This window comes from Haemaphysalis longicornis, unplaced genomic scaffold, assembly GCF_048455015.1.
Source record: "Haemaphysalis longicornis isolate Haplotype H1 unplaced genomic scaffold, Haemaphysalis longicornis Haplotype H1 scaffold_2, whole genome shotgun sequence".
In the NCBI taxonomy this organism is placed as follows: Eukaryota; Metazoa; Arthropoda; class Arachnida; order Ixodida; family Ixodidae; genus Haemaphysalis; species Haemaphysalis longicornis.
This window is the reverse complement of record NW_027526295.1, coordinates 91350214-91368735: the sequence shown is the minus strand read 5'-3', so window position 1 is coordinate 91368735 and position 18522 is coordinate 91350214.

The following is an 18522-nucleotide window of genomic DNA, read 5'->3' as shown; positions in this document are numbered from 1 at the left end:
AATTCCGTAATTGCGGAGAGCACTTTTAGAGTCGCTTACGATGATTTTACCCTTTGGAGAGGCGACGGCAAGTGCAATAGCGGCCCCGTCTTCCTTCCTCAGCGTGATTAGTGAAAATAAAGGTGGATGCCAGAGAGTTGCATTTAGCATCTTCTACTGCCACGATGGCCATGGCAAAAGAGATTTGTGCGCGATACTCTCCGTTGATTTAAGGTGATGTTTGTACTTTCGCGTAGGTATGTTCTCCCACCCTTATAGAGAATTGAACATTTACATTACTTGAACAACAGGCTTATTCAGGTTTGTAGCAATGGAAGGCAAAATTTCTTTTGCATTCCATTTTACCGCTTGCCTGTATGAGATGGCGAACTGAGCGAAGTAACAGTACGTGAAGTCAAAATAGTTCGAAGCTCTATGCGACGAGCACCGCGTTTTATTTCGCCATTAACAATTGCTGCGTGCAGTCGGGTTTCTGGTAAAAATTTCGTTACAACTCTTTACGCGGACGCACTTCTCGATGACAGGATCGACTTCTGCTTCCCTCCCGAAGTCCACCATTTTGCTTAGCGTAGCGCGCCTATGTCGCACGTGTGGTGTGCAACTGTAGTGTCCTTAGTTTTATTTGGCTCCATAAATGTGCTAATCACTGTACAGCGGTCAGAAGCATGATGTCTAGGTCTTCATAAGGAACAGTTGCCGAAAACGTGCCAAAACACAGCCAAAAAGTAGCCATCTTAAAGTTAATGTTTGAGAAGGAGACAGAAAAGACGCCATTTTCACCAAGGCGATGCTAGGAAGTACTTTTAAAGCAAAGTTGTAGAGTCCTCACTAATGCTGTAGTACGCTAGTACGCGCTGCAAGAACTCCAACTTAATCTGACGATGATTATGAATGATCGTGGGTAAAGTGGAAGAGAAAAAAGCTTCCCGTAGCGGATCCGAACAAGAGTCCATCGCGTTCTGAAGCCCGCGTCTATCCGATTGCTCTATTCCGACATGGTCGAAGCGAACACCAAGCAGCAAGTACCAATTTGCGCCGTACACCCCGAACCCAAACGTTAGGCCTACGGAGGGCACACCTGAGAGTTACTGCGGTTATTCGAGAAAAGTGGTGCGTACATCCAGACTAGCACATACTTTCAGTGTGGGATTGGTCAACAGAAGAATCCATCACGACGAAGCTTCAGCCGTCGTCGTCGGCGTATGCGGACGGGTGCATGATATTTTAATTACCTTTGCGGAAAAAAATGTAGAAATTCCGAGAACTAGAAAACCTCATCACAAATTTTATTCGTTTGCTGTGGTACAGGAAAGCGAAAGCGATTGACTACCGGCTTGAAAAAAAGATATGCAAGCGTAGGTGAAGCATTCAAAGAATATGAATTAATTATGATGGCGTTCGCTGCACCACTTTCGCTGTTGTTTACTGTCCCCTGCCTATTACACATCGTCATACACACTACCCACCACTGTGCATGATATCCCAAGCTCCCGTAAACAACTGAATCCTTACACTCTAAACCGACGGCTTTGCTTCAACGACTTTACACTGTTAATCCTACATCAGCTGCCGGATATTAAAAAGAGCAAGGCTAATATTGATTTGTGCCGGTAACTAGCGCAGTACGGTGCTGTGATTGAAAGACTGATTCGTTTGAACCTATTCTAGACTTCGGTAGATCAATATCATCTGCCTAAAAATTGCTCTTCTCTGCTTGTTCAGTTTGTCTCGACGACTGAAATGCACCGAACGGTCATATAAGGCACGTTTTGGGCAAACTGGGGCGTCGGAAGGGCCCGAAAAGAACAGACTGTCCATCTGTTACGCTTTATATGTCAGACTTTCGTGAAGTATGGAAATGCTACTACATGAATGCCGGGGGGCTCCATGTTTTCCTCGAAAGTTATGTTGCTTAGAATGTCTGTTTTTTTGTATAAACACGTTAGTTATTTTTATTTCATGAATCAATTAAGACGATGATGGTTGTTAGCCTTACTGGTGTTCCACCTATATTTGTGTGCTACTCGCTCAAAATTGGGTTATGATCACGTTTTTCCGTATACCTTGAACCGTGTTTACGTTAACGGAGGGATGCATCACTTTTAGTAAAGCTGAAAGGTCGGTCTAACGCCTAAAACAATGCGTGTCCATAAAATGCCTTCTGTCCTTGCTTGCTACGTTGGTATTATAATTTAAATGATCAGTGCAAGTCCTCATCGCTTGCTGGCGCAATATTAAATAAAGCACGTTGTCAGAATTGAGTTCTATGTATGAGTTTCTATTGTGCCTCGAAATTAACTCAGTGTTTTAGTTTCTAATCGTAAATACTTCAAGTGCGGAAATTCTATAAGATCTCTTAATACTTTATTATTCATCCCTAATTTCTTTAGTGGTACCCGTAGTTTTTTGTTGTTTTGTTTACAACTTCTTGAGCTTTAGGCAGAATTGGGATTCAATGCGAAACTTAATGACATGGAAGCTAAGCTCCATGAAGCTGTGGGGACACTGGTAATGAAAAATTTTCGCGTGGATGAGGCTCAGCCCCGCCCTGAAAATGCGGACTTTTTGTTTATGCCGAAGGAAAAGAACTTACCTCGTCTGCGCAGTTTTTTTTTTAAATTAGTAGTCGAGCAAGATATCTAACGTGCGTCCTACCGTTTCCTGACTTTTCTAGCTGTTTTAACGCAATAAAACACGGATTTGCAAGACGATGGCGAAAGGTTTTGTGAATGCATTACGGGACTCTCGCCACCGTTTATTCCTTCACAATAATATTGAGCTAACCGAGAAAAAATCGTGAAATTGTGTACCTATGCTGGCATGGGACATAATGTGGAGTAGAGATTTCTTGCTTCTTGTATTTTTGGTGTGTATCGCTCATAAGCGCATTAAAGATAGTGATTTCGAAAAATCAGTTATTGAAACATTATTCCAAAGAATCGTTTTGTTGATGATTGTTTGACCATTGCGCAAAGTAAAACAGCATGCTGTAGCTCAACCCTGTTATTGAACTACACGGTATGCTCGAATATTAATGAAACATGCGGTATGCTCATTCAATGATGACATAAATGATCGGCAAATCTGAGGAGTCTGTGCTTCTTATCATTTATTTTCGTTACAGTTGTAAAGGTAGCGGAGGTATAAGATAATCTGTAAGTTTAATTTATTAAAAGACTTCTTTGCCTCAGTGACAATTGTACCAGATTTTTCACAAACTTTGAGCTAATAATGGGTACATTAAGGAGATTAGGTGAAGAAGTGGCAACTCCCAAGCCACTTTCCGGTGACTTCTTTAAGTCTTCACAGAATCTGGTTCGGGCGAGCCTGCTGAACAAAGTCATCGCAAAAAATACATGATTCAAAATTGCAGTGGGGCATCTAGTTACAATCCGTTGTCCATTTCCATGTTGAAGTGCAGTTAACTAACTCGTAACTGTGATTTTGGTGCTGGTCGATATTACGTCACTGTAGCCCAAATTTCCAAAGTCCTTCTTTACCATATGTGTTCTTTTGGTCAAAAAATATATTTCGGGTCTAGAACACCGCTGAGGGAGTTGCCAAAACCTATCTCTTTCATGAACACAAAGTTGTATTTTGTCGTCCTGGGCCCTGTGCGGCAAAACTGTTTATTTTGTAGACCGTAGTGATTGTTCCACATCCAGTAGAGTGCAACCGAACGAGTGTGGGCAAAAAACTATTGTTTCTTAGATTGGATTTACCTTCTCAGTTAATTGGCCTAACGGAATTTGGAAGGGCTACAAAGTTGAGGTTTTACCGTCACTTTGGCGGCAGTTTTACCACAATGCTCCAGGAATGGCTATGGGCCAGCGGCTGGTAATCATTTGTGATAACAAGAGGTAGAAAACTGCTCAGACTTGGGTCCCGCTGCTCAAACTGCTCAATTTGGGCCCCGTACAATTTGTTTTGAGATGGCTGAGGTAGAAAACTAGTTCAAACAATGTCCTACATAGAAAAATATACAGTGAAGCAAATCGTAGTTATGAAGCGCCAGAACTCCACTTTAAACTAATTTCACATTTAATTAAACCTAGACGCAATGGTACTCTTGCCTCAGTTGTCAATTGAACTGCGATTACTGTTTAATAGAGCTTTTGGGAAAAACATCTTTGCCGCAAAACTCATTCCTTCCATAGAAATGAAAGAGTCTGGTAGAAGTGACGCTGATATCCTCGCCATAAAATATTTTGTTGAAGGAGTCGCATGCAAGCAGCCAACTGTTACGAGGTCCGTGCATCGTAACCCATGGCGGAACCAGCAAGATTGCATCTCGGCTTGAAACAATGCACTTCCAACCAGAATTTTCATTAGAACGCGCCCTCATATTGTGCGTTTCCCTGCACTTCATTGTAGATTTGCCATATCTTCGGACTGGTGGAAGCGATACTCGGCAACAAGAAACCATTGTCGAATTCGTTAGTCTCGTTTAAATTGAAAGGCGTTCTCCAGCAGCTCAACTCTCCAATATGGAAGTAAAGGGTGACTTTTTATTAAAAAGCACATGTAAACTAAGTTTCGTTTTTTGTTGCTGGCACTTGGTGCGCAATAACTTGTGCAATCACTTGTTTTGTGTACATTCTTGCTTAAATCGATCATCATGCTTTGTTGGGCGGTGCACGCGCCGTCATTTGATTGCAGCGATAATTTTAGTTCTAGCAATACCAAATGCACGGTAGGGGTGCAACCGTACGAAGTGACTCAAACCCCACTGCCTCGATTGTAATTCGACATATATACGCACGTGCTTATATTGTAAGCGGTTGCTGTTTCTGCGACAGCAAAAACGGCAGAGTTGAAAATTTCGGTCAGTTAGGTGACTTGATTTTGTAATAACGCAATTTTTCGAAGTTTCTGCACGCAAACTTTCTTTGCTTCACCGCACAGCACGAGCGCGCACACTGCAGTGCCAGCACCGCTTGAGTCCAGCGTACCGTCCGCCAGCGAGACGTCAATTGCATCATGAAAAGCGGGGTTCACAAGTGAGGTTGGAGCACCTGCAGCACATTTCAGCTTACTTACGCCACTCCGGCGCGCGTGACGCTGCTTGACAGCGGGGCTGAAGCGCTGCAAAACAGCGCCACCGATTTTCAGCGGCGTCAGCAGCGCAAACTACCAATTTCAGTTAATTTCGGCACAAAAATGGCGCTGAAATACGCTGACTTTTCCAATAGGGGATGTGTTTGCTTTATGTGCACCCGTCTCCCTAAACGGAAACCATTAATTGTACAGCCCACATGAGCTAATGGCAGAATTTAAAATTTTTAGTTATGCAATGACTGGACATAATGATCTTACGATTCGGTCATTGTGAACCCGTGATTAGGTTCCTTTCACATCATAATAATTTGGGCTAGAGTGAGTTCTGAAAGTTAAACTACTCTAAAGTAGCACTGATCAGCGGGAGGCCTTTTTTATTTCTGCGGCGTTATTTTCTTCACCAAAACCTTTATTTGATACCCCACACATACCACCGGCCCCCCCACTTTGAATTTTAACCCAGTCCCGGCTGCCACTCGCCCTATAACATTTCCTCACTCGGTAACTGCTTGAAGCCAGTGGGAAGCATGCATAGTAATAATTGTAAGCAGCTTCTCTGCAGTATTATTTATATAAAATGCAATGCCAGTTATGCGATAATTCATTATATCAGGCAGTTGAAAAAGTAAGCTGCAGCAGCTTTGACTTGGATCTCCCAGATTACCTTTAAGAAGTGCCAATAGTAAATGCAGTTAGCTTCCTAATCCGCCAGCCATAGGAACAGATAGGTTTGTAAGATACGTTACTAGTTTTGGTACAATATATTAGCTAGAATATTGGAAAAAACAAACTGTATGAACAGTAAGGTAAACTACAAAAGAAATGCTTTCTATGGAACTGAAATTAAAACAAGCAGTTCGTCTAGCCAGCTATTGCCACTGCGTGCAAAATTTCCCGCCGTAGACAATACCGAGGAACACTTGTTGCTGAAAACTGTACTTCGATTTATAATAAAGAGTATTACATTTGTTTGCATTATATTTATTTTTGAATATTCCCACATGTTCTACCATTCGTTTTCCGCATTACGTTTCTGCGACTTCTTGGGTTTTTTGCTTTTGCACTTTGGTTTTTTCTTGGGAGGTTGAGGAACCGGTGTCTTGTTGGTTGGGTTCTGATGTTGTGGTGTTCGGGGTACCTCCGGGATGTGGTTGGTGTCTTGGGACGGCGTGGTTATCTGTTGTTTGCTTGCAAGAAACTTTCTGGCCTCGTCGGTGTGTATCCCGTGACAACCACCGAAGCCCTTCCGTAACAAGCAAATTCCACCACCCTGCGCGGGGTACTGAAATACAAAAAATAGTAAATTACGAAGTATACGCCATATTTTGCAACGTTGAAATGCAGGGAACTCCCCTCATGGGAGAATGCTGTGTGCTTTACAAACGAACGGTGATAGGGCCTTCTATTACTCGTATCGTGAGAAAAGTGTTTCTTTTTTCGTTGACTGGAATCTAAGGCTAAGCTGAGGGAAAGTGGAAAAGAACGAGAAGGCGTCGGCCTAACGCTCTCGTGGCTCGTAAGTCCTGAGAGCGGCCTTTACTCGGCGGTGCAAACATTCCACCTGTTGACAGACAAATGGTAAGAAATCGCGTGAACGGGACGTACTCCCGAAATGACAGCGAGAGTACTGAACAGGGCGGAATGAGAATGTAGCCCGTGATCAGTTGTCGCGACCGAAGGTCAGGCAAAACGGGGCACCTAACCACCTTTGAATGTTGTGGTGACCATTTTCGCAGTGATATACGCGATATCGGTCACGTGCGCCAGCATGCGAAGCGTGCACGCACGTCATCAAGTAGACCGCACCTTCAAATGGTACCAGTGTGTGACCAGGCCAACTTACATGTGCGGGAAACTTGTGCACGCTGGCTGCAATAGGGAGGCAGGAGAAAACACGTTCGTTGTCACCTAATTACGTGGCCACTAAAGGCAGGTGCATGCCAACCACGGGACATTGGCACTCACGGTAGGCCAGAACCACCGGGTTGTAACGTGGTGGTGGGTTGCTCAGATGCCTGGTGACTGTTGCTGTTCAGGGCGTGGAAAACGGCGTGACGAAGCGTAGGGAAATGGGAATCGCGGAACGCCAGCTGATGTCTCAAAGTTGAAGGTGCTCGATTGGAACGTGAAGGAAGCGTCTAGGAAAATAGGTGTCAGATAGGTCGCATAGTATTTGTGTAGCAGCCTCAGTTCCTTGTTAAGGTGCTGCAGCGTGCTCTTCTAAAGGGATTGCCTGGGGCAACGGCGAGAAAGCATGAACGCAATAAGGTGCATCAGCAGATTGGTCTTGGGGTTAGTGACATGCGACGTTGGGGTTGCTTGTTGGAGCATTTTGAGTGCTTGAAGCGAAATAAAGCTGTAGGAGAAATTTTGAACTGTCGTTTTAGAATCAGTGGTGACTATGGAGGGGGTCGGCTTTTGCGTTAACGTTAACGCTACTGCCGCATCTTCCGCCGTGGCTGGGTTGGTGGTGCGAATGGTCAGATAGGTGTGCTGAACCTGATTGGAAGGGCAATAAGAGATGATTAAGGAGGCACCATGCCACCGACATTCCGCTACGTCCACGTAGTGGACTTCATGTTTGTCGCGGTATTGTTTATTTAAAGCTTGTGCTCGTTGCGAACGCCTTTGTGAACACCTAATTCAGCAAGCCGTATACCCTTCACCTAACTCTACAGCCTGCCAGTCTCTCGGCACCCTTCATACCTTATGTGGGGATGCCAGAGAGAATTCTATCCAAAAATAACTACATGTGAGCACTGCAGGAGGCGTTGTGCTGCCGAGACCAGGAGGCCCAAGCTTTACTGGTCGCCCGGGCGGCCGCGGTCACTGCCACAATGGGGGATATTATCGTCAACTAACTCTGCGCCCAAATAAATGTCTTTCTTCTTCTTCCCCGTTTTGTTCAGCCTACGCATGGCTTTAAAGACTACCTGAGTTGCACATCAGCTAAGCGTAATGTAGGGCTGCCCATGTTGTCTCCCGGGTGACTTCGTTACACCTCCGCTTAACGATGAACCTTCGCACCCCGTCGGTTACGCGACTGACCTCTGTCGCCTCTTCGAACAAATTGAGCCCGCCCTTCTTTGACAGCGCAGTGACCGGTCCGTCTTCGTGATCCAGGACTTTTCGTCTTGTACTCATGTGTTGGTGCGGCCGTCACGCCACCTGACGCCCCTTCAATCCCGCCTACGCTGGCCCATAGCGTGTCAACAAGGGGCATCCGAAGAAATTCACCCTCGATATTAACGGCCGCCAAGCAGTCATCGCTGCCAACCGAGTCTAGCCCGCGTACGTCGCTCCCTCCAACACGGCAGGGCTATCCGCGTCTCAGCAACTTCACCCCGGAATTTCCCACCTTAACAGATGAAAACCCCCACATGGGCAACCCAACGGCCTCCGGCTCTACGGGAGAGCCCTGTAGCGGCCGGCGCGCCAAGAGTCCGCGACACGTATACGACAAAGGCGGGAGCTTCTCACGCGGGGCATGCTCACACGCCCGCCTGGACGACCCCGGGTGCTCCACACGAGGCGCACGCTCTTGTGCGCTCACGCTGGCCTAATACAGCAGTTCGAGGCAAAGGGCTATCGTGTCTGGGCCGGTTGCGTCAACGTAATTAGCGGTATGAGCGAAAACGAAAATCAAGCACAATCTCAAAGAAATAGATTAGCACGCTTTTCAGGTGTTCTGGTTAAAACCGAAAAACCACTGGCGATATCATCGATATTTTCCAGACGCACGACGAGCTCCGCGAAAAGCGGGTAGACACACGGTGCACAGCTGCGTATTAGCAGTTCTTAAGCGTAGCCACTAATGTCAAAAGAATCCCGTCGTGCTTCATACAATTCCGCAACTGGTACGAGAAAGGTTGCTCGCAAGCTCTCTTGTCTACAGTACACAATACAGCTACGCTTCCATTTCGCTGCTCCTGTTTGGAGCGTCAATCTGAGCAGGCTGCGCAAGCACTCCCTTGTTGGTGGTCAGCTTATGCCTGTGGCTGTTTTTTAACGTATGCAGACACCTCAGACAGATCATTTGCATTGTCGCGGAAACTAGGAATTGTCATTGAGCCAATACCAGGGAATATGATGCGGTCGCAAGAAGGCCAAAGGTCAGCTTTCTTATCACACCAGCACCAGTTGCCACCCTGAGATTGTCGACGCGTACAGCACATTATGCTGGGAAAAGCTGGGCACGCCCCATTACCACCCTACCTTATCATCGCGTGGCATTGCTGGACATGTGGCTCAGCTGCCTTCGTAACGTGGTGCTACGCGGGAAAGTTTTCCGTATGATTACTGTTCCTCGCAGCTTTTCCAACAGCCGCCCACTCGTTTGCTTTTCGAGTCCGTTAGAATTTCGGACCACCAAAACTTCAACAGCGGTCGTAAGCCGACCCTAAAGCAACGCTTTGGCGCCACCCTGCTGTGCTGCCATCCTTCCTCCAGCGATGTCAGAAACGTCATTCCGCAGTTCAGGAGGCAAAAACTGCAATGTCATCAAACTGCCGAAGACATAGATTTGCACCATCAAATGTCATTAATGTCACCGTCCCTACTCTGGCGCTCATGTATATAGGAGTTGCCGTTTCTGTTACAGGCGCCAAATTACGCCGGCATTTAAAGAAAGTGACACAATATACTTGGGACTGCCATTACGTACTCCAACTGCAGTACACTGTTATCACGTAGGCACATGTACCGCTCGAGTAATCATTTAAGATATTCGCTACATAATCGAGTTCATTGTAGTCTCATTGTTCGCACATCAAGTTACCGTGCGATAGGATTTACAGTCAAGATACAGAGCCCTTGTGAAATGCGCCCGTGTTTTATTCGAGGTATTCCCGTTGATGGACCGTTCTGCTACCATTCCATTCCGCCTGCCTCACCTTCTAAAGACTTGTCACCACCGAGGGTACCACGATTCCCCAGTCCGGTATGGCGCTCTTCAATTTATCTAATACGGCTTTCTCTAGTGAAAGCGTACCCTTTCCACTGTCCTCTTTGTTCTTCGAGAAACGCTGTCATCGGTTACACTTTGCCATGACTAATGTTCAAGAAGTCCGAAACACAATTGGTGTTGCCAAAAACCAGTTTCTACGACCATCCTTTGCTACGCGTTCAATGCCTGGACAGTGATGAAATGTTCGTTAATATGCGGAGCAATGTTCCGGATGTCGATACAGACGAACTCTTTCCTCAATGCTCAACGTCGCCGCCTTACCCGGAATCTTTAATTTGTGTTATCAACGCGAAACTCACTCAAAAAGAGCGACGCCAACTTCTCCACCTACTACATCGCCTTCAGTCTTACTTTGACTGTCACAGGAATCGCGTGCCCGTAAATCAATTGTTACCAACCACATTGGCACCGCATCCTACGCACCACTGTGGCAGCAACATTTCTGCATATTCGCCACTGAGCGTCACTTCATTAACGAGCAGGTTGACGAAATGCTGCAAGGTTGTGCTATGCGACCTTGAAACAGTACGTGGGCTTCACCGGTTGTCCTTATCTTAAAAAAAACAACGGTTCTGTCCAATATAATGGTGACTACTGACCTATTAGCAGGATGACTTGCAAGGATGTTTACCCCTTGCAACGTATAGATGATGCCCTTGGTAGCCTAGAGGGAGTGACGTTTTTGCTTCCTGGACTTACAATCATACTACTCTCAAGTTTTCTTTGCAGAAGGGGATCGACCTAAAACGGCGTTTCTTATAAGCGACCACTTGTACAAAATTAAGGTCAGGCCATTCGGTCTGAGTAACCTGCCCGCGATATTCGGAAGAACATTGGACATCGTCCTTTGTAGTTGAAAGTTTAAGGAATGTCCGTGTTACATTGATAACATTGAGGTATTTTCTAAAGGTTTACCGAGGCATTTCTTCCGCTAAGAGCACATCTTCATGTTCCTGAGAGCAGCAGCCCTTGTAATTTTAAAAACTTTGCTTTCGTTCGCAGTATCTGCTTACGGTGGTGGAGTTGGCGAAGCCTAACAGGAAGAAGTATCTCCGCAATTTCTTTCGCCTATAAGCGTAGTTAGGGGCATCTATTACCCAACATAACGCCAGTTTACACTAACAGCGTATCTTTGACGAAGATTCTCTGCGATGACAATGGTGTCTAAGCATAATCACCAACCTGTGATGACGCTTTCACCTCATTGCGCGGGCTCCTAACACCTCTACTAATTTTGAGGCATTTTAAGTTCATGGCTTCATACCAGAGGAAACCTGAATTTGTTGAGGATGTAGTGGCTTACGCCTGCCGTTGTGTTACAAAAGCGGAGATGAACTATTTTTTTGCCGAGAAAGAATACCTAGGAATAGTTTATGCGCTCGCAAAGTTAATACTTTACCTTTATGGCTGCCCTTTACACGTGGTAACGGTTAACCGCGCATTTGCTGGTTGTCCTCGTAAAGAGACCCGGCAAGCCTTCTGGCGTGGTTGGTGCTTCTGCAAAACTACGGCATTCGCGTCATATACCGCTAAGGCTGGAGGCATAATGACGCCGACGCTCTTTCAAGCTCTCCTTTGATGTCTGTATATCGGAGCTTATACAGCACATGTTGCTTTGTAGCTCCCATAACTTCTGACCCCATGCAATCAGAGCAACGCAAAGACACGTGCATCGCTTGGCTTGGCGACTCTAAATAATGGCGCCATGGATGGCGCGTTTCGCGAATTTCTTAAGCAGTAGTTTCTCTTTACCATATAAAAAGAGGTGTTGTACCGGCGCAACTACAGCTGCGAAGTACATTAACCGCTCCTTGAAAAAAAGTGTCATTTGTAGTAGGAACTATTTGCTTGTTACCAAAGCGAGCTTCATTGCGCCCACAACGGTGTCCCTAAAACCTATCGAGGTGTCCGGCTCTGACACTACTCTCATGGCAATTATGAATTTCTCAACCAGTACGTCCATTCTTGTTGACATCGTCAACGCCGCAAATTCCCGCCGCAGCAATCGTCTCATACCGTGTTGCCACCATTCTGCCCAATGGGACCATCAGTAGTATCGTCATTGAACTTTTGTACCCGTTCTACCACGGCAGGCATCCAGCCAGTCACCCTTGTGGTTGGCCACCTTACTGGGTACGCCGAGTCTGTGGCCCTACCTGCTGCTACTAGAGGTGAGGTTCGTCCTTGATCCTATACTAATTTATATTTTGACGTGGAGCACACCGCGAAGTCCTCAGTGACCGGTGTAAGGTTATTCTCCCAGACGTCACAGAAACCCTGCTGGCCACATGTCGCACCATCCACCGTACCACAGCAGACTACCACCCGCAAACAAAACATCTATCCAAGTGATTCAACAGCACATTGCGCAACATGCTCGCTGTCTGCGCTGCATCTGACCATTCCAACTGGGATGCGGTACTGCCGTGCGTCATTATCACCATCATCACGAGCCTATCTACGCCCACTGCAGGGCAAAGGTCTCTCGCAATAATCTCCAATTATCCCGGTGCTGGGCTAACTGAGACCAATTTATCTCCGCAAACGTCTTGATCTCATATGACCATCTAACTTTCTACCGCCCCCTGCCATGCTTGCCTTCTGTAGGGATACACTCTGTTACCCTTAATGACCGACGGTTATCTTCCCTTCGCATTAAATGTCCTGTCCACATCCATTTCTCATTAATTTCTATTATTGTCCTTAACACGCGGTTGTTCCCTGACCCACTCTGCTCTGTTCTTGTCCCTAAATGTTACACCTATCATCTTTCGGTCTATTGCTCGATGAGCCGCCCTCAAGTTAAGTTGAACCCTCTTAGTGAGCCTCCAAGTTAATGCCCCGTAGGTGAGTACCGGTAAGATGCAGATGTTTTACAGTTTATTCTTAAGGGCGAATGGTAGGCTGCTATTATTTATATGAGAATGCCTGCCGAATGCCGGCCGGATGCTTGCCCTGCCTACCGTTCGGCTATAAAACCGCTATACAGTAAACAACCAGCGTTGCTTCTTTTCTTTTATTGTCACAGGAAAGGCAATTTGTTATCCTTGGTGGAGTGTCTTCGTAGCTGCATTGAAATGGAGCATGAGCCCCGTATGCACAGGACGTTATGGATTTAAATTCAAACATTTATGGTGAAGTGGTGGCCGTAGTTTAGTTTCCACCGCCTTCAGCTCGCGTGACATCGGCCTAATAATAGATTTTATTCTTAAGTGAAGAAACCATCACATGGTATACCCAGAGCCTTTGCAACGTCACGTGGTTGTCTCGGCCACAATGTGTAATGATGAAATTGTTGGTGCCACGTTTCCGTGCACGAGTATGTACGTGCATTCAAATTCAAATGTTTTATCTGCAATGGTTGCTCAGCGGTTCTGTTTCCTTAGCATGCGAGTTAGATTGCAGCGACGGCAGCCACTTTTCGATGAATGCGACATGTATAAAACAACCTGTGCATAGACATATCGAGAGTTCCACGTTGTCAGACATAATGCCTTCCCAGCTACGGTATTGCTTGTAACCGTATCTTTGATATGTTAATCCACAAAATAAATAATGTTATGCAGTACATGAAACACTAATAAAATTACGCTGGAGTGACTACGAGACCTAGCAAAATACGTTTTTAAACAATGCATAGAACTAACATTAAGAGACACATTGAAATAAGCTCACAACATTCTATTTATTGGTATTTTGTAGACGTCATATTTTGCAGGCATCATGCAAATCATCAGACAGCGACTATCTGAAGAGGCATTTTCCCCTGAGGAGTGCCTCACCAATAACACAGATCCTTTGAGGCCCTAGGAACAATTGGAAAGTTTCTACGGCAAGGTTGTCTAACGCATCAAAATTATGGGCAGCTGCCACGCGCTTCCTGTGCAACACAGCGTGTACGTAATGTTCCCTGGTTAGCGGTTAGGGGGGCGGCTTCTGAAATGAGGCCGCTCACGCTTTGGCGAGCGTGCTTCTCAAGTCCCGCTTGCCGCCGCTGTAACACAGTTCCACTACCGTCCGTCCACTCCAGGACCCCGACGAACAGCGAGACTTGCTAAAGCAACGAGAACGGAAAGTGTTTCTGTCCTCGCACCCTTTCAACCCCCCTTCATTGCCGAGCGGACTGCCTCCCTCTGGCGAGGCTTTCAACACAAGGCTCGAGCTGGAGCGGCCCTGACTGCAGATGTCATCGTCAAGGGGCGAGCTTATATCCCTCATCGTGGACATCAGCAATCTGATGACGTTGAGCCCTCCCGTCTTGACGTCACCTGCCAACCATGTGACTTGGAGTACGGCGTACTATGCAGCCCCTTGTGTGGGGGTGTCCCGGTCTTGAAGGCCAAGTGCCAACGTATGAGCTCTGGATAACGTCACCACAGCACATGCACGTCGCCCAAGTCCTCCGTTTTATCTGGTGTTTTGCACACAAGGCTGACGTTGTGAGCCGCACCTAATTTGACCCTCTATTTTTCCTCCCTACACTCGTCAGCCCATCCATCCATCCATCCATCCATCCATCCATCCATCCATCCATCCATCCATCCATCCATCCATCCATCCATCCATCCATCCATCCATCCATCCATCCATCCATCCATCCATCCATCCATCCATCCATCTGTCCTCCCATCCATCCATCCATCCATCCATCCATCCATCCATCCATCCATCCATCCATCCATCCATCCATCATCCATCCATCCATCCATCCATCCATTTATCCGTCCGTCCGTCCGTCCGTCCGTCCATCCATCCATCCATCCATCCATCCATCCATCCATCCATCCATCCATCCATCCATCCATCCATCCATCCATCCATCCATCCATCCATCCATCCATCCATCCATCCATCCATCCATCCATCCATTACGATCCCAAGGACCCCAGCCGAAACGGCGCGCCTCATCGCCTGCGTTGCGTCGGCGCGTTAAACCCCAAATCAATCAATCAATCAACTTCGGAATCAATGCTGTTATTTTCATGGTGACTTAAACATACATATTGTCACGTAGCCAAAGACGATGCAGCTGACTCGAAGGTAAAACAAGTTTATTGAAGCGAATTTGGGCTCCCCTAACAACCCAACTAATACAGAGGCGGCGACGCACCAGTCAACAAAATGACGTGCACAGGCGAGTGTGGTGGGGGCATTTATCTTTCGGCACGAGTGTTTCTCGGACCGTCGAATTACACCCAGAACAGTGTAGATCAAAGAAGATTATTCTAGGCTGGTGAAGTTATTTTAAAAAACTCTCCATATCAAAGGCGATAGCACATGCGACATAAAAATAAAGAATGGAACACGCCCGTTACGGGGCCAACTCATTACACCTTAAATAATACATCCCGGCGCAGACGTTCGGCAACACCAAAACATTTTCGCATCGACCCGATGCGAAAATGAAGGGACTTTCCGAAAAAACGTCAACAAAAACAAGTCCATCATCTTGCGTAGTAAGGCGAACCACGTGGAGGACATCGGGCCGCGTGCATCGACGATCCCCTGGGTGGTACTCGGCGTCTGAGCGTCAAAGGTTGTAGCCTCCGGCACCCACCAGCTGCTAGTTTGTTGTACGAAGTCGAGTGAGCTGGCGGGCCTCCTCCGCAAGCTGAAGGTATCCTTGGATGTCGGCGTTGAGATAGTCGTCTTCTAGTGTGGAAGCATAGCGTCAAGCATCGTGATCGGCCATCTTCCATAGACAAGATAGAACGGTGTCATCCGCGCAGTTTCTTGGATAGCCGTGTTGTCTCCAAACGTGACATACGGGAGCACTTCGTCTCAAGTCTTATGTTCAACGTCGACTTACATTGAAACATATCGGCTATTGTCTTGTTAAGACGTTCCGTCAGTCTGTTCGTTTGGTGGTGGTACGCCGTCATTATTCGGTGATGCGTGTTGCTCTAGCGTAATCTTCCTTGCATCAGCTCCGGAGTAATGGCAGTTCCGCGGTCCGTGATTAGGACTTCAGGTGCTCCATGTCGCAGCACAACTTCGTTTATGAAGAACTTCGCGACTTCTTGTGCAGTCGCCCTTGAAAGAGCGGCGGTCGCCGCGTAACGCGTCATGTTGTCTGTCACTTACACAATCCACTTGTTCTTGGATCACGACGTAGGGAATGGGCCCAAAGGTTCATTCCAATCTGTTGGAAGGGCATCGATTGGACGGCGATCGGCTGCAGAAGTCCGGCGGGTCTTGTCGGTGCCGTTTTTCGTCGCTGGCTGTCACGGCAGCTCCGGACATAGTCGGACGCATCGGTTGTAAGGCAGGGCCAGTAGTACTTCCCCTTGAGTTTTTCAGTAGTGCGTCCAGTGCCGAAATTTCAGAACGACGTGTCGTCGTGGAACGCTTCCAATATTTTGTCACAAAGGTCTGCAGGGATTACAAGAAGATAATTCGTTTTCGTTCCAGGGTTGAAAATTGTCTTCCCGATGAGGGAGTTTTTGAGGCTGAATTCCGGTAAGTTGCGTTCGCAATAGCGTCCTTTTATGTAGTCGATCATGACGCGTAACTCGGGGTCGGCGCGCTGTTGCGCGGCTAAGCCACTCTCTGTCATGACTCGGAAGAACGTGCTGTCTGCATTGGATTCACGGGGTGGTGGGTCGACGGGGGCGCGAGACAGGCAGTCGGCGTAGGGGTATTTCCTGCGGGATTTATATACGATTGTAACGTCGAATTCTGGCAGGTGCGAACTCCACCGTCCAAGACGGCCAAAGGGGTGCTTCAAGTTGCTGAGCCAACACAGCGCATAGTTGCCTGTCAACACCTTAAATGGTCTACCATGCACGTATGGGCGAAAATTTGAAATGGCCCATATGATAGCCAGGCGCTCTTTCTCGGCGGCAGAGTAGTTTTTCTGCCGCATCGACTGACCACGGCTGGCATAGTCGATTACCTTATGGCAACCATTTTGCTTTTGGACGACGACGGCACCAAGGCCTATGTCACTGGCGTCCGTGTGGATTTCCGTTTTGGCGTTTTCGTCGAAATGAGCGAGAACAGGCGGGCTTTGGAGGCTTTGCTGCAGCTCGTAGAATGCTTCCTGTTGGGCACTTTGCCACCTGAAAGGGGTGCTATCTTTCGTCAAGCACGCGAGTGGCTCTGCAATGGGTGGGAAGTTTGCGACGAAGCGCTGGTAGCATGCGGGCAGTCTGGACTGGAGTTCGTGATAAAACGTGTTCGCACTACTGCACTCACAGGTGCATATACTCATGAGTGCAAGCATTCGCAAATGGAGTATTCATAAGTATTGTACATATAGGTGCTCAAACTCATGAGTACTAATACTAATAAGTACTCATATTCATGAGTACTCTACTCACGATTACTCATACACATACGTAGTGTACCTATGAGTACTGTACTTACGAGTAGTGGAATTTCCCCTGTACTCACTCGTCATCGTACTCGCTTTTGTAGCGGAAGCTACACTGGCCGAGGTTGAGCAGTTTCGGGTGGACCTTGAAGGGCCGTGCTGCGCAAGCGCGAGGAGCATTCGCTTGGCTTGGCTTGGGTCGGATTGAATTTGGATTAGATTGGATTAAAATGGATTCTATTCCACTTCAATCCAATTGAAGTACGGGTGTCTAAAGAATTGGGTCTGCACACTCGCCGGTCTGTGCATTCCAGAGGAGTGAAGTCATAGCCGCGGCAGACGCACTGGCTCCGGCGCGTGCCCAGCTGTGCGCCTCCGTTGCGCAGTACCCAAGTCTGACCTTGCTCCGGAGCCACTTGATAGCCGCTTCGCGTAGCTCCTGGAGAGCCGTGCTGCGCATGCGATTGGAGCAGTGATTAGACTGAACTGGGCCAGACGGGACTGGATTCCATCGGGCTGGACTGGACTGGATTGAATTGAATGGAATTGGATTGGAAATCGTTTTAGCAGCAGTAAGCATAAAAACCCGCTAATACTAGACAAACAGGAAACCTAAAAATAAGCAGGTGAACTGTAGCTCACGCTACGTATATCCTGGCATAGCCGAGCTAAGCCACTGCTAATTCTTTTAAACGGGTAGAAAGTATTGTGAATCAAGAAGACCATTAGATTAAACAAGGCCAAGACACTCCACCTAATCATGAGTACTGTACTCATGAGTAGTGGAATTACTCCTATGCTCACTCGTCATCGTACTCGCTTTTTAAACTGGGTGTGTACTCACTCATCATCGTGCTCACTGTGAGTTTGAGTACCAAGGATTAGAAATTAGTGTACTCACGAGTGAGTACACAGACCTATGCATGTAGAGCATCATTGCTTTCCCGAGCACGTTTCCAACGCAAAACGTCGTCTCCGAAGCCTTGCCGTAAGCTGTGACCATATGCGCCACCGTTTCATAGTTCTTTTTTTCGGCCATCTCACACCACCAGGAGAGGGGTCAAGTATTGTGCATCAAGAAGACAATTAGAATAAACCAGGCCAGGACATCCTGCCTAGGGCTGTGAGCCAGAGAGATTGGCTAAGGGATAAGCAGAAGAAGCAGAAGATCGGAGACCGACTG